The 13,925-nt window shown below is 42.1% G+C and overlaps 1 pseudogene; it reads left to right on the plus strand.

Annotated features, from left to right (window-relative positions):
- Positions 1–11,105, plus strand: part of LOC150092034 (ubiquitin carboxyl-terminal hydrolase 15-like) — a 28,386-nt pseudogene extending 17,281 nt beyond the window's left edge.
- Positions 11,106–13,925: the final 2,820 nt, after the last annotated feature.

The raw sequence follows: 13,925 nt of genomic DNA on the forward strand, positions 1-13,925 counted from the left end.
AGCTGCATACCTGATTTTGTGGTGTAGCCTACTGGTATACTGCGGGTTCTGTGCCAACTGTGTGAGCCCTTGTGGCTTGGGGTGGCACCTGTGGTGTTTGAAATCAGCCATGTCATTTCAGAAGCCATGTCATTTTGTCATTTCAAAAAGGGCTCGTTTGGTTGTAGGGGCAGCAGAAGCCCACCTTTCTGAGGCATAGAACAGTAGTGGGTAAATAATCCCGTAAATATATTAGAGTGACGTGTCCCGATCTCTGACAGGAAGCGGAAGTTACTTGCGTCCATGTCAGCTGACCAAATAGTCCATTCGATGAATGGACTATTCGGGACTCCCAATCCCTCAGTCCAGTCACCTGACAGATGGCAGCGCAGTGTCCAGATGGCTGTATCTGGGAAGGTTGTTTTTTGAGGGAGAAACGAGTGATGGTAACTGTGGCAGGGTCCATAGTCAGCGAGAATCGGGTAATCAGAGATTAAATAAAACAATTCGACCTTTCGCTTCATCGCAATCTGTCTTGTAGGGCAAGCCTTCCTTTTAAATCAGTACAGTCTTCTTTAACATACTTTGAGTCACCTCACCCCACCCCCGCGAAGTGACGGGTCATTCCGGAGCAGGTGCACGAAATCACCACGTGATTTTGGGCACAAAAAGGCACCCGAAATCACGTGGTGGAAATTTCTGCGCCAGTGCAAGTCACGCTCCCACTCATCCGAAGCCACGTGAAGCGGAGATAACTACCCGCAGAGCACGTCGAAGCTGCCTTCCACGTGCACAGAGCACACGCTGTGTGGATGCATCGTGGGTGTGGCAGAAGATCCAGAGAACGCGGTTTTACCCACGTTGCATGGCGCCCCAATGAAGTTCGGTGGCAACAGCGACGCCACATTCCAGAAACTCTTTTTGGAAGGCGTTTCTCTCCCCTACAGAAGGGCACTGCTGCCCTTTAAGTGCACGGGGATCATATTAAAGCTTTCTTCTTCTAACTACTGTTCCTATATATTTTGCGGGTTGGTGTAAATGACGTAGTTGTCTCAGAGCGATTATGGTTATTTTGGGTCAGTTAAGGAGCTGTCAGTATTTGCGCGTGTATTGTCAACAAATGTCGGTTTTTCCTGCGAGGGGTAGCTTCGATTGCATCAACTCGAAAATTCGACAAGAGCTGACGGGGTTACTCCACGTCGATGTTGTCGGAGGATACGTCCAGTACAATCTATTGTAATGACGTGTATGCATCAGCAATCTGGTCTTCTGTACCGACCTCGTACATAAACAGATTCCTGGCAGTCGAGTAGTGGGTAATACGATGGATTGGATGAACAGGGTCACGGGCAACGCATTCACCATCTGACCCGAGGGCTGTTTTATTTTCCAACTCAAATATCACTCCCTGGAGAGTTCACATTGCAATCAGGAATATTCTTCTTCTGTCTCAGATGCTAACTGGTGTGATTGACGCCTCCAGTCTTCACGGAGTTATCGCTACTCCACGTGCTGGACGCAGTAATGACAATCCCTACTTACCGTTGCATTCTACACTGTCCAACCTGTGCTGTCTTTCCGAACAACGCAGTGAACCTTTTCAATTCATTGTCAATAGACCACCTTGTGAAATACTGTGAAGGCAAGCAGTACAGAGTGAAGAGCCTCCTCTCTGAAGCTTACAGCTTGCTTGAACTATAGAAGTATGAAGAAGAAGAAGCTTGAACTAGAAAGAAGAAGCTAGGAACTTGAACTTTATAAATAGGAAGGAATGACCAAAATATAAAATAGCTGTTGGACATCTACTTTTAAATGGTACTGTGAATAATTTCCTCTTCTAAAGTAAGTTGTCGATAATTACATTCTGTAAATAACACTGTCAATGATTCGCACTTCTGTAAATATTGTAAACTTGATTTGTGAATATTGCGTTGTAGAAATTGCCACTGTTGCATTTTTGTAAACCCTTCTAGCCGGTCGGCTGTGTAAAAGGGGTGAGAGCAATCACTCGCTATTTATTAATAAATAACTTCTCGGCAGCGAAAGGCGCGAGGCACCCACCGGTCCGGTTGTCTTGGCTAAAGCTGTTGATCGCAGAAACCAATTTCTTTTATTATTATTATTAGCTCACTCTTTGTGTTTCGCTGTGGAAAGCAAAAGGAAAAAAACACGCAAAAAGTAATTTTTTGCTGAACTTGCTGTGTCGCCAATTTTGTGAAAAGTACACGATGTCAGACACACACAGTGCGGTGTGTGTGGCATTGCCCATCTCCACCTTGTTCATCTGTGTTGGTGCAGAACCTCTGCAGAGCCGGCCCTAAAAAGTGTTGGCGCTCGTGTCAGCCTAATGCGCCGGTCTGGGTCCACTCTCATCTGTAGGAATGAAACACACAAAATTGCGTACCCACCGGATATAGTGGGCTGCAGCAATCCTGCTCCCAGGTAGATTAGCATTACTATCACCGTATAATGACCAAATCACGCCAGGAAACGGACTTTTTCTACCTCTCACCAAAAAGAGTTTACCCAGCTCTTTCGTACGATCGACAATTCGCTTCCTCAAAGTAAACTTCAGGAGATCCTGCCTTCTCTTTTATTCCCGAAAATTTGGTATTTGCTCTCCTTTTTGCTCGGGGAAAGCAGCCTCCCTCATTGATCCTCTCCGGCGCATTATTCTACACCTCTATCAGGCGCTCCCCTAACATATTCACTTGCCAAGCTTCGAAGCGGCGTTTTCACAGCCATTCTTCACGCAGTCATCGACCATCACCACTCACCAGTCCGGCTGACCTTCTCCGAACCCTTTCCTAGAATATGCCTCCCAGGTCTGGTCTCCACGTGCAGCTTTGCCAAAAATCGAAAATATCGAAAGCGATTCAATACGTCTGTCTCAAAAGTGGATTAATGAGAAATCTTAGCAAGAGTGGTGTATACTCTTTGGACTTCAAGCGCTGGAGGAAAGTAGCCACAAAGCCGATCTACTCCAATTTAACCAGCTGGTAAAAATGATACCACGAATCGCCATCGCTCATCTCTCGTATCACAAATTAACTTCTACGCCCCGAAAAGAGATTTATGAAAACACCCACTGCTGAAAATATCCTATGCAAGAACAAATTATGGATATTATTATTATTATTATAGAAAGTTATTGCTTTCACCCCTTTTACACAGCCAACCGGCTAGAAGGGTGTACAAAAATGCAAGGGGGGGCAATTTTAACAATGCAATATTTACAAATCATGTTTACAGAAGTGCGAATCATTTACAGTATTATTTACAGAATGTAATTATCGGCAACTTTAAAACAGGAAATTATTCACAGTACAAATAGATTTCCAACAGCTATTTTATATTTTGGTCATTCCTATTCATAAAGTTCAAGTTCCTAGCTTCTTCTTTCTAGTTCAAGCTTCTTCTTCTTTATACTTCTATAGTTCAAGCAAGCTGTAAGCTTCAGAGAGGCTCTTTCACTCTGTACTGCTTGCCTTCACAGTATTTCAGAGGACAGAGGATTTATTGACAATGTACTGAAAAGGGGGGTTGCGTTGTTCGGATGGAAGTTCTTCAGACAGCACAGGTTGGATAGTGTAGAATGCAACGGTAAGTAGAGATTGTCATTACTGCGTCCAGCACGTGGAGTAGCGCTAACTCCGTGAAGACTGGGGGTGTCAGTGACACCAGTTAGCATCTGAGACAGAAGAAGAATATTCCTGGATGCAATGTGAACTCTCCAGGGAGTGATATTTGAGTTGGTTGGTATATAAAACAGCCCTGGGCTCAGATAGTGAATGCGTTGCCCGTGACCCTGTTCATCCAATCCATCGCATTACCCACTACTCGACTGCCAGAGATCTGTTTATGTATTGCAATAACAGGACTGCGAGATCAGTTAAGAAAGCAAACTTGGAGATATCTCATGCCCCTGGACACTTCAAGAGGCAACCGAAACAAGAAGTTTTTCCAAAGAATTAATACGATTTCATATTTTTATTTGTGACGTTAAAAGAGAATTTTAAGAGAAAGATACGCACTTCTCTGGGCATTTCCTGTTTCATTGCCTAATTTTTGGGCACATCAGTGTACGCAACATTTCCTGAAACTGGAAGCATTTCGCGGACTCCCTCCGAGCGAAACTGAAGCGAAGGAGATTACGTGGGAAACAACTGGAAATAAGACGGCAATCAGAAGGTCGTTTCCACGGTAACTGAGCGATTGCTCTTACGATCCATTGTCTGCACCTAAATGGTCCCCGGGGAGTTTAATCCGGTCTTTTTAGATTTTGGCTTTAACGGGGGGATGTCGGTGTGGTGGTGCAAGTGCAATAACTCAAAGAACAGTTTTTCTTTCGTTCCATCTAAACTGCTGCCTTTATGACCAACCCCTTCCGTTTTGCACTTCCTGGTTGTAACTCGGAGTTTTCTTCCGGAGGTAACCTCTGCAACCACTACAAATAACGCCCGATGGTTCTCCCTCAGCCTCGAATCATCCTTTCTCATTACCGGACACGGTTCTCTAAATGAGAAACTGCATACACTGGGACTCATCGACACTCCCTACTGCTTTTGCGGACAAAGTGAAAGTTGGAAACACTTGCTTCTGGAGTGTGTATATTACAACGACATCAGAAACCGTCTCCAGAATAAGATCCAGGACTTCCCACCAGCAGATCTGCATCAACTGATATGTACCCAGAACAACCTCGAAGCCTTCCAGACCTTTACAGCTGAGGTATTTGCCTGGAGGAGGACACTGATCGCCAATCACCAATGTGGAAATGCCGATCATTAACAATTCCACTGCCAACTGAAAGTCACCCCTTCTACTGACTATTTTTTTTTTTTTTTTCTTCTAACCTCCGTTCTGCATTGTTTCCGGGTCCTGCCCTAGAACTAGGAGCAGCTTTGGCTCACCTTTTCTTCTTTCTCACTCTGTGCAGGATAGATAACCACTCTCCCATTTTTTTTCATTCTCTCTCTGCTGGCACCAGATTTACATCTTTCTCTTCACTGTAGCCAGGGTGTGGGATTAAAATTATTTATTTATTCCTTAATTATTTTTATTTTTTATTTATTTTATTTTATTTTATTATTTATTATTTTTTTATTCAATTTTTTTTTTTTTTCTCCTCTAACCTGCGTTCTGCACTCGTTCCGGGTCCTGGAACTAGGAGCAGCCTTGGCTTACCTTTTCTTCTTTCGCACTCTGTGCAGGATAGATAACCACTCTCACATTTTTTTTTTTTTTTTTTCTTACTCTCTCTCTGCTGGCACACTGACTTACATCTTCCTCTTCACTGTGGGATTAAAATTATTTAATTATTCTGTAATTATTATTATTATTATTTATTTAATTTTTTTTTTTCATTCATTTACTTAGCTTCATTTTTTTATTTTTTTTTTTTTTACTCGTGCTCTGTTCTGACACCTGGGATGTGGACTATCATTGGTGCTAGACAGCTCTCCCCTTTTTTTTTTTCCCATCGCAGGGAATTTATTTTATTTTATTTTTCTTATTTATTTATTTATTTTTATTTATTTATTTATTTATTTTATTTATTTATTTTTATTTATTTATTTTATTATTTTTATTTATTTATTTATTTATATTTTTTATTTATTTATTTATTTAATATATTTTGTTATTATTTTTTAATATTAATATATTTTCTTATTATTTTTTAATATTAATATATTTTATTTTTTTTGCACCACGGGAAATATATTTTGTTTTTGTTTTTAGTTTATTTAATTTTTATTTATTATTTTTTATTTTATTTATTATTTTTTTCCCCCTCTCTGGAGTGGGCCCCCAGAGAAATCTGGCCCACCTTTTGGCAACATCAGATGGTTCAGAGTCTCGTATCGAGACAGTACGTGCTCCTTTGGGACTGGCCCACCTTCCCGTGGTGTGGACGAGTACCCAGAATCATCTGTCCAGGTGACTGATGCTTCTGGGTAGCCAAGTGGTCAGAACATAACAACAGAACACACACAAAATACACACAAACCGACGTCACACACATCTGGCCCATTTGTAGTGATACTATACTTCACAGAGATACGAGGCGGTGTTGAACTCACGTTCTAGGAGCCGCTCTTTACAAAAACACATGTCCACATGTCCATATCCACCTCCTGGAAGTTCTAACTCCGCAAACAGCGAGTTCGAAAAGCGAGTCAGAAGTCACGCGATGTAATTTGCGTACCGTTGCTGTCCCGTGGGAGCCCCTTCCCCTACTTGGCCCTTTCTGAAGAGTAACCACAAACCCTGTGGATCCCTGTACAGAACCCTCGGAGGTTCTCACCTGCGAGTTCTTTAAATGTTCGTGCTGGATGAAAAGCCGAATGCATTTTGCTCACTCCAAATTATCTGTGGATTTCACTTTGGGCCCTCCTCCTTCGATTTTTAATAATTTATTCGTCAATCTTTATTATCATGTATGGTTCAGAGATATGGGCCACCGAATCCAACATTAAAAGAATATTCTCTGCCGAATTCTGGCTTCTAAAATGGGCCAACAGCAAACTCCACATTCCCCCAGCTCTCAGATCAACGCACTTAGCAGAAGCCCTTCAACTACGCAGGCTCCGATCCTACATCGGAGAAAGAAGGCTGCTGTTCACCATCAAGATGGCCACCGGTAAAATTACAGAGCCGAACTTCTGGGATCACTGCTCTTGGCGCAATCCTCCCCCTTATCTCCGGTCTTCAGCACAGCTGCTAGCAAACCGTAAGCGGCTAGTACTAACCGACAGATTCCTGCCAAAGCAAATGCTGCCCTCACTGCAAGCCATCGACGGGGACCTCCAAGAAGTGGTCAATAATAAAAAATACAGGAGGCTATCCTCGTCCAACTGTAAATGTAAAACTGTGCCTTGTTAATAATCTGATTTATCTTTTTTTCTCATGTGTATCTCTTTTGTAAATATGTTTTGTTAACCCCTGGCACCACCCTGCCGTGACGGGACTAATTGTATGTCTATCAATGCTGCAATTAAAGATTCTATTCTATTCTATTAGTGCGGTGCGTAAAATGGGTTTTTATCGCAAAGGAGGTACTTTTTATTTTGTCTCGAATTCAATATATATTAGGAGGTACGAAAGCGGGCCACAGTAAACAGTGCGAACCCGTGTCCACACGAACAGCGTGGACTGTTCCATCGTATTCGGTAATATCTCATTTTTTCAATTTAGATAAAATTGTGGGTCGTTGGATTTTAATCGAACAATTCCTTATTTATCGACAATCGGTTGCCATAGAAACCGCAAATTCGGTGGTTCGGTGTCCAAACAGTCGACGCACGCCGGGGATTTTAACTGCAGCGCGGTTCTAGAACGGCGGTGGGGGAAGGAGGAGGGGTGGGAAAAGGGGATATTCTTTACCAGAGCGGTGCCCAAATTAAGGAGGAACCGCAGATTGTAGATGAACGAGATTTGTGCACGCGCGTTACATCGCCGGCCATTCGAGTGGTGTAATTACACGGAGCCACCCCTAATAGCAAACCCCGCGTGCGTTTATGCAAAAGTGAAGCCGCTCGAGTGTTCCCTTTAAGTTTTTTTTTTGCGCGGGGAACAGAAGAGGGGGGGGGTTGGCGTGCGGCGCGAGGGAGCTTTATAATCACGCACTGGCGAATGTGCTCCGAGAAACCGGAGAGTCCCCAGTCGATCGAACGACACTTTTTGTGCCGCGGAGTGTTTGTAGTCGTTTCGCTTTTTTGTGGCCGAAAGAAAGAAGGGGGAAGCCGCGCAGCCGAGACTAATTTATATTCTTCTTGGCACGCGAGAGCTCCCGCTTTCTTTCGGCCGCACTAATGTTTTTCAGACGCCCATAAAAAGCCATAAAGACCGTCTTCCGTTACTTTCTGCGAAGCAATTATCCCCGCCCGCCTCGCGGCCGCAAGAAGTAAAAAGTCTTCGAGAAATTAGAAATTTACGGCGTGTAAAAGGCCGCAGCGAGCGGAACAGCGGCGGAGGCGAAAAAACGGAATCACGTGACTGATGAACAGCATCGCTCATTATCGCACCTAATTTCGAGGGTGGCCTTCCTCAGGAACTCCTTCGCCACTACTCGATTACGGAGTCTCGAGCGAGAGTCTCGACATTTGAAGCCGACCCCGGGGAATTACCCGCACGTAATCGCTTTTTTTGTCGGTTGGTCAGCGTCCGCAGTTCGGTAAACACCTCCTCACGAAACTTAATCCGAAGACACGAGGGCGGCGCACTCGAGAACGGACTTACGAAACGTTCTTCGTTTTAATAAAAGTTGTCCCGCCGGCGACAGCAGCAGCATCATCAGCAGCATCATCATCATATCATCATCAGCAGATCAGCATCCATTCACATCGAGAAAAGTCGCGCGAGACGACACATTTGAAGACCGCTTGAAAACCCTTCTGTTGCCTTTTGATCACTATAAATAGCATTTCGAATGCCGTTCCCCGGGAGATTACGAGTGTTCATCGCACGAAAATACCAACGGAAAAATAAGTCCGCATCACTGAAAAAAAAATAATAATAAAATAATAATAAAAAGTAGGGGGTTTTGCACCCTGCTCGGCAAAAACCCGCGAACACTTTCTACGTAATATGTAGAGGTATGACGGAGTAAATCAAATCTTTTCTACTCAAGCTTGGAAAATGGCGAAAGGTGGGCCAAATGTTCCTAATTTGGAAAGGGAAAAAAATCTGAAGCTTTATGAAAAAGTATGTTAAAAAGGAGACATTCAGTTGATAATAAATGGTTTAAGCGATGGAAAAAAATACGTTGGGTATGACAGTTGGACATATGTAGTATTGGTGAGCGTGCAGCACGTCCTGGTCCTATTGACAATTCGCATCGGTTCTAAGAAGATAATAGTGCAGAGACCGAAGAACGTCTTATTGATGAGCATGACTATCTACTGATGCCACAAGAAGCTTGGAGCCTTATTTCTTGGTATGGCTTGTGTAAAGGACAAGAGCCCATTTCTCGGTAGGTAGTGGAATATGGCACGTTCGTTAAACACTGTAAGGTTGAGACATATTTATTTCGGTTCAAATACCCTTCAACAGCTCGGTAATAAGGAAAGTACAATTCAGGATGCTCAGCTTTACCAAAGACAAGTCATCATTATTGAACAAAGAAATGAAGATGGTACATGGACAAGGCAAGCTAAGAGTACCAGTTTCGCCCATGCCTATAGCAACTCAACAGGCACTGGAATCGGACATAAGAGGCCGTATAGTAACCAGACCAGCTCAGTCTCAACCCGAAGTTATGGCACAGTTGGTGGTTATAGTAGTTCAAGTTACAACTATGATTACTATAGTGGTGGAGTAGCTCATATACAGCCAGCATTATGTGGTATCTCGGGAATACTTGTTTCGTGAGTTCTGCAATTCAGTGCATGAGTATCTGTTTTGGAAGATAGATGCTCGTCCCAGCATCTATCTTCCAAAACAGCATTTTTTCGAAGATAGATGCTGGGACGAGCTAAATTCTGAAAATCCATTAGGAATGCAGGGAGAGATTGCAAAGTCATATGGCGACGTTTATAAAAACCGTATGGTACGGACGCTACTCTTATACAGAACCTCGAAATTTTAAGATAATTATTGGAAGGTTTTCCCCTTCATTTTCAGGATACCAGCTACAGGACTGTCAAGAACTTTTGGCTTTTCTTTTAGATGGACTTTATGAAGATTTAAACAGGGTTAAAAGGAAGCCATATGTTGAACTGAGAGATGCAGATGGAAGAGCCGGTGAGGTAGTAGCAAAGGAAGCCTGGGAAAACTGTATAAAAAGAAATGATTCTGTTATTGTAGATACATTTCATGGCCTTCTGAAATCTACTCTTGTCTGTCCAGAATGTTCCAAAATTTCTTTTACATTTGATCTCTTTTGTTACCTTTCATTACCTCTTCCCATCAAGAAGGAAAGACAGATTGAAATATTTCTGGTTCCTATGGCACCAGAGAAAAGGCTTCTTCAGATGAAAGTAGCGGTTCCTAAAATGGGAACAGTCGAAGATCTCTGCGAAGCTGTCAGTAAATTAACAAACATTCTTCTTGATCATATTCTTGTTGCAGATGTAATACAATCACAGACTTCATAAAGTGTTTCAGTCAGAAGAAAACGTCAGTAATACATTAGACAGAGATGAAACTTTTGTATACGAAATTCTAGGATCATCCACTGATGATGAAAACATCCTTCTTTTACCAGTTTATATGAGACAAAAGACACTAAGATCAGGAGTAAATAATTACAGCATTGCCTCATTCGAGCTCTTTGGCCATCCACTTGTAGTTGCTATACCGAGAAAAGGTTGTACTTATGATACCTTGTATAGAATTATTCTTAGAAACATGTCGAGATATATTCAAGAGCCAGATGATGAATGGTGGATTGATACAATGAGTCGGATAAAATGAATGGTGAGGTAATGATGACAATTGGCGATGACTAGAATAGTGACCAACTTAATGATGATTAAGGTAATGTTGAAAATACAGACGATATAGAGGACAACGGCCAACCACAAAATCTCTTTGCTATGCAGTGTTGAAATCTAGAGGTCGAAAAATTCAAAGATGATGGTCAGCTTCTAAAACTTAATAGAAGAACATATCTTGCAATAGATTGGTATCCAAAAGCAAAAGAAAACTTTTTTGATGAAAAAGAAGCGAGAGAACATGACGTTCATGAATCTGTCAGTATGCGCTTATCTCAGAAGAAGCAAGTGATACAGAACAATTAGAAGGTGATGACCTTTGCTATTGTCCCGCTTGTGAAAAACAGCAGCAAGCTACAAAACCATTGATCTTTGGTCTTTATCCCAAATTCTTATTATATCCACCTAAAGCGTCTTTCTTATAATCGATACTGGAGAGACAAGCTGGATACACTAGATTTTCCTGTCTGTGGGTTGAACATGACGAAATATGTAAGCAATCCTTGCCATGGACCAGATAGGCATGACCTAATTGCCGTTGCTAATCACTGTGGAGGAATGGGAGGTGGCCACTATACAGCATTTGGTAAAAATAAGGGTACATCTATCTATGTATGTATGTTCTTTTCTGGTGGCCCCAAGACCCTCGTCAAATCCACCCCAATCCTGTCTACAACGAATTCTGAGTAGAGGCCCGAATGCATGCCATGCATGCTGCACCCAGGCCACCCTGCCACCACGATGCAGCCAACACCCAGGCAGCTGTCTTCCGGTGACCGTCCCCGACAAGTAGAGCCAGACCTGGGTCCACTATAGGCCTCACTGTGTAAATTAGCACTAACTCCACACCCACCTGAATTCAGTATAACCCAATTCACCAAGAGTCTCGACTATTGGACACTCAGGAAGAGTACATAGCACTAACTAACTTCGCAATACAATTATTCACAAGAAGGAAAACAATTATCTCAATGCAACCTGATCCTCGGGAGGACAATTAGAAGGGAATAACACCCAATAGATATATCAAAAACCAAATGTCATGAACGAAGTAAAAATAAAGGAGAGACACAGAAGAGTCAAAGCAAGAGCAAAAGAATAAAATCTCAGCATGAAGAAATAGACACGCATTTGAAACTCAAGAGACTTGCGCACGGCTACTCCTCCTGGGAGAGACCAAAGCAAGAATCCTGCGGTCAACCATCTCTGAGTTGATACAAGCGCGCCACAACGAAGTTCCTGAAATTATGAAAAATGGAATGACATCAGAACTAGAGTGCCATCTGGCTATCAAATCTCGCACCTGCGAGATTTCTTTAAAACCCTAATCCCTGGTGGGGGGGAGACACACGCTCGCCAACCCTATTTCCCTCTGGTGAGGCATGGGCATGCCCCACTGAAAAACGGGGGGGTCACCTTCCCTATCGACCCCTCTGCTTCCTATTTCACCCCCCAGCCTTTTGTCTCCCCACCCAAATCTGTCATCTCACACAGCGATTAGCCCTACATCAAAATTCTAAGCACACCAAAATTCTTGCCCGACCCAATTAGGCTTTATCAAGACCTTCAGCGTAAAACCCCAAACAGTGCTCCTAAAGCAAAACTCCAAATACGCAATAAAACATCCTCGCGACTATTTATTTTTTCTAATTTATATTTTATTTATTTTGGTCCTAGCCACTGAAATCCCAGGAAAGTAGGTGGCAGGACCTGCCAGAGTAGTGTTTCAATCATTCGTAACACCCGGCTGGCCTCCTCGTGGCTGGTATTGGTAACGTCGGGCCCCACTAGGGGCCCGGCGGCTAACAGGCCGGATGAACAGTGGGCACAACATACTACATAGTACATATCCCACACACTTTTAAATCTCTAGCTTGACCGATACAGAGAACATACGCGGAGATGGGAGAAATCCCAGGAACCGTTAGACCTTCAACATACCTAATACCCACCTGAGGCAGTGCTAAACAGGCGGGCCCCAACTTCCCACACTCAGACCGCCCACCTGAGTGCTAGCCAAAAAAAAAAAAAAAACCAACCTTGCCACCACTTGGGAATAAATACGGGACAAAATAAATAATAAAATGCCTGGCGCCAGCATCCGGCGCTCTGGAAACACACTAGAACGCCTGCGAAAAAAAAATAATAATAAATAAATATAATAAAAAATAAAATAATACTAATTAAATAAATAAATAAATACTAAATAATAAAAATAATAATAAAATTAAATAAAAAAATTTAAATAAAATAAATAAATAAATTAATAAATAAATCGAAATTTAAATTTAAAAAAAATAAAAAAAACTGACCTGTATCCTTAAAAATGAGGATATATGGACATGTGTTTTTGTAATGGGCTGCTCGTAGAACGACTTTTATCTCCGCCCCGTATGTCTGTGAAGAACAGTATCACTACATTAAATGCGCCACATATGAGTGTGATGGAGGTTTGTGTGTATTCTGTGTGTGTGTTCTTTTGTTCTGTTCTGGCCACTTGAGTCACCTCAAGAAGCATCAGTCACGTGGACAGATGATTCTGGGTACTCGTCCACACCACGGGAAGGTGGGCCAGTTCCAGTAGAGCACTTAATGAATCAAAAGAGACTCTGATCCACTTGATGTTGCCAAAAGGTGGGCCAGATTCCTCCGGGGGCCCCTTCCAGTGGAAAAGAAAGGAGCAAGAGAGAAGAAAAAAAATAATAATAATAAAAGAAAAAGGAAATAATAAAATAATAATAATAATGATAATAAAAAATGATAAAATAAACGTGGTGCTGGTTAAAAAAAAAAAAAAAATACAGGTGAGTAGTATTATTTTGATGAGCAGTTCAGTAGTGAAGATGTTTCGAAAGCAGAATACGTCCTGTTTTACATGCGCCGAGACAAAAATTCTACAAATCGCAACACATTTGTGCAGCATTGGGTGCACCACCTACCAGGCCAGATGTATTGAGACGAGAAAAGAGATAAACCGTCTCTTGATTCTGATGAAGTAGCACTGCCACACTGCAGCGCTTTTCTCAGAACAGCTTTGCAGGTAGATAATTTGCACCTGCAGCTACTCCAGTTTACTCTAATTTAATTCATGGCCAGAGTTTCAAGTTGGCCGGGACATTGGTGGCCTCTTTCACCTTCTTTCTCTCTATTTATTTGGAGGTCTTCTAATTTGCATTACGTAAAAATCACCTTCTTCATATTTTTATGTAGCAGAGTGTGATTTGCTCGACATTAAAAAAAAAAAAAAAAAAAAAATTGAAGCCACTTAATACCACTAATTAAGAAAGTTTTGACCAAGTTTGGAAAGGAGGGGGAAGTAAAATTATTTTATTAACTTAAGTTACAATGGTAGAAATTTTGCAAGCAAATAAAAAAGCATCCTGTTTTTTGAAAGCTTTGGTTGTATTACTATTGGTATTAGTAATGGCCGCATGGTGCAAGAAAGCCTATGGCTTACGCTGCACCATCAAAAAAAAAAAAAAAAAAAAAAATCCGAACAAAACAATGATA

This window comes from Mastigoproctus giganteus, chromosome 1 (genome assembly GCF_048544385.1).
Source record: "Mastigoproctus giganteus isolate SK-2022 chromosome 1, ASM4854438v1, whole genome shotgun sequence".
Classification (NCBI taxonomy): Eukaryota; Metazoa; Arthropoda; class Arachnida; order Uropygi; family Thelyphonidae; genus Mastigoproctus; species Mastigoproctus giganteus.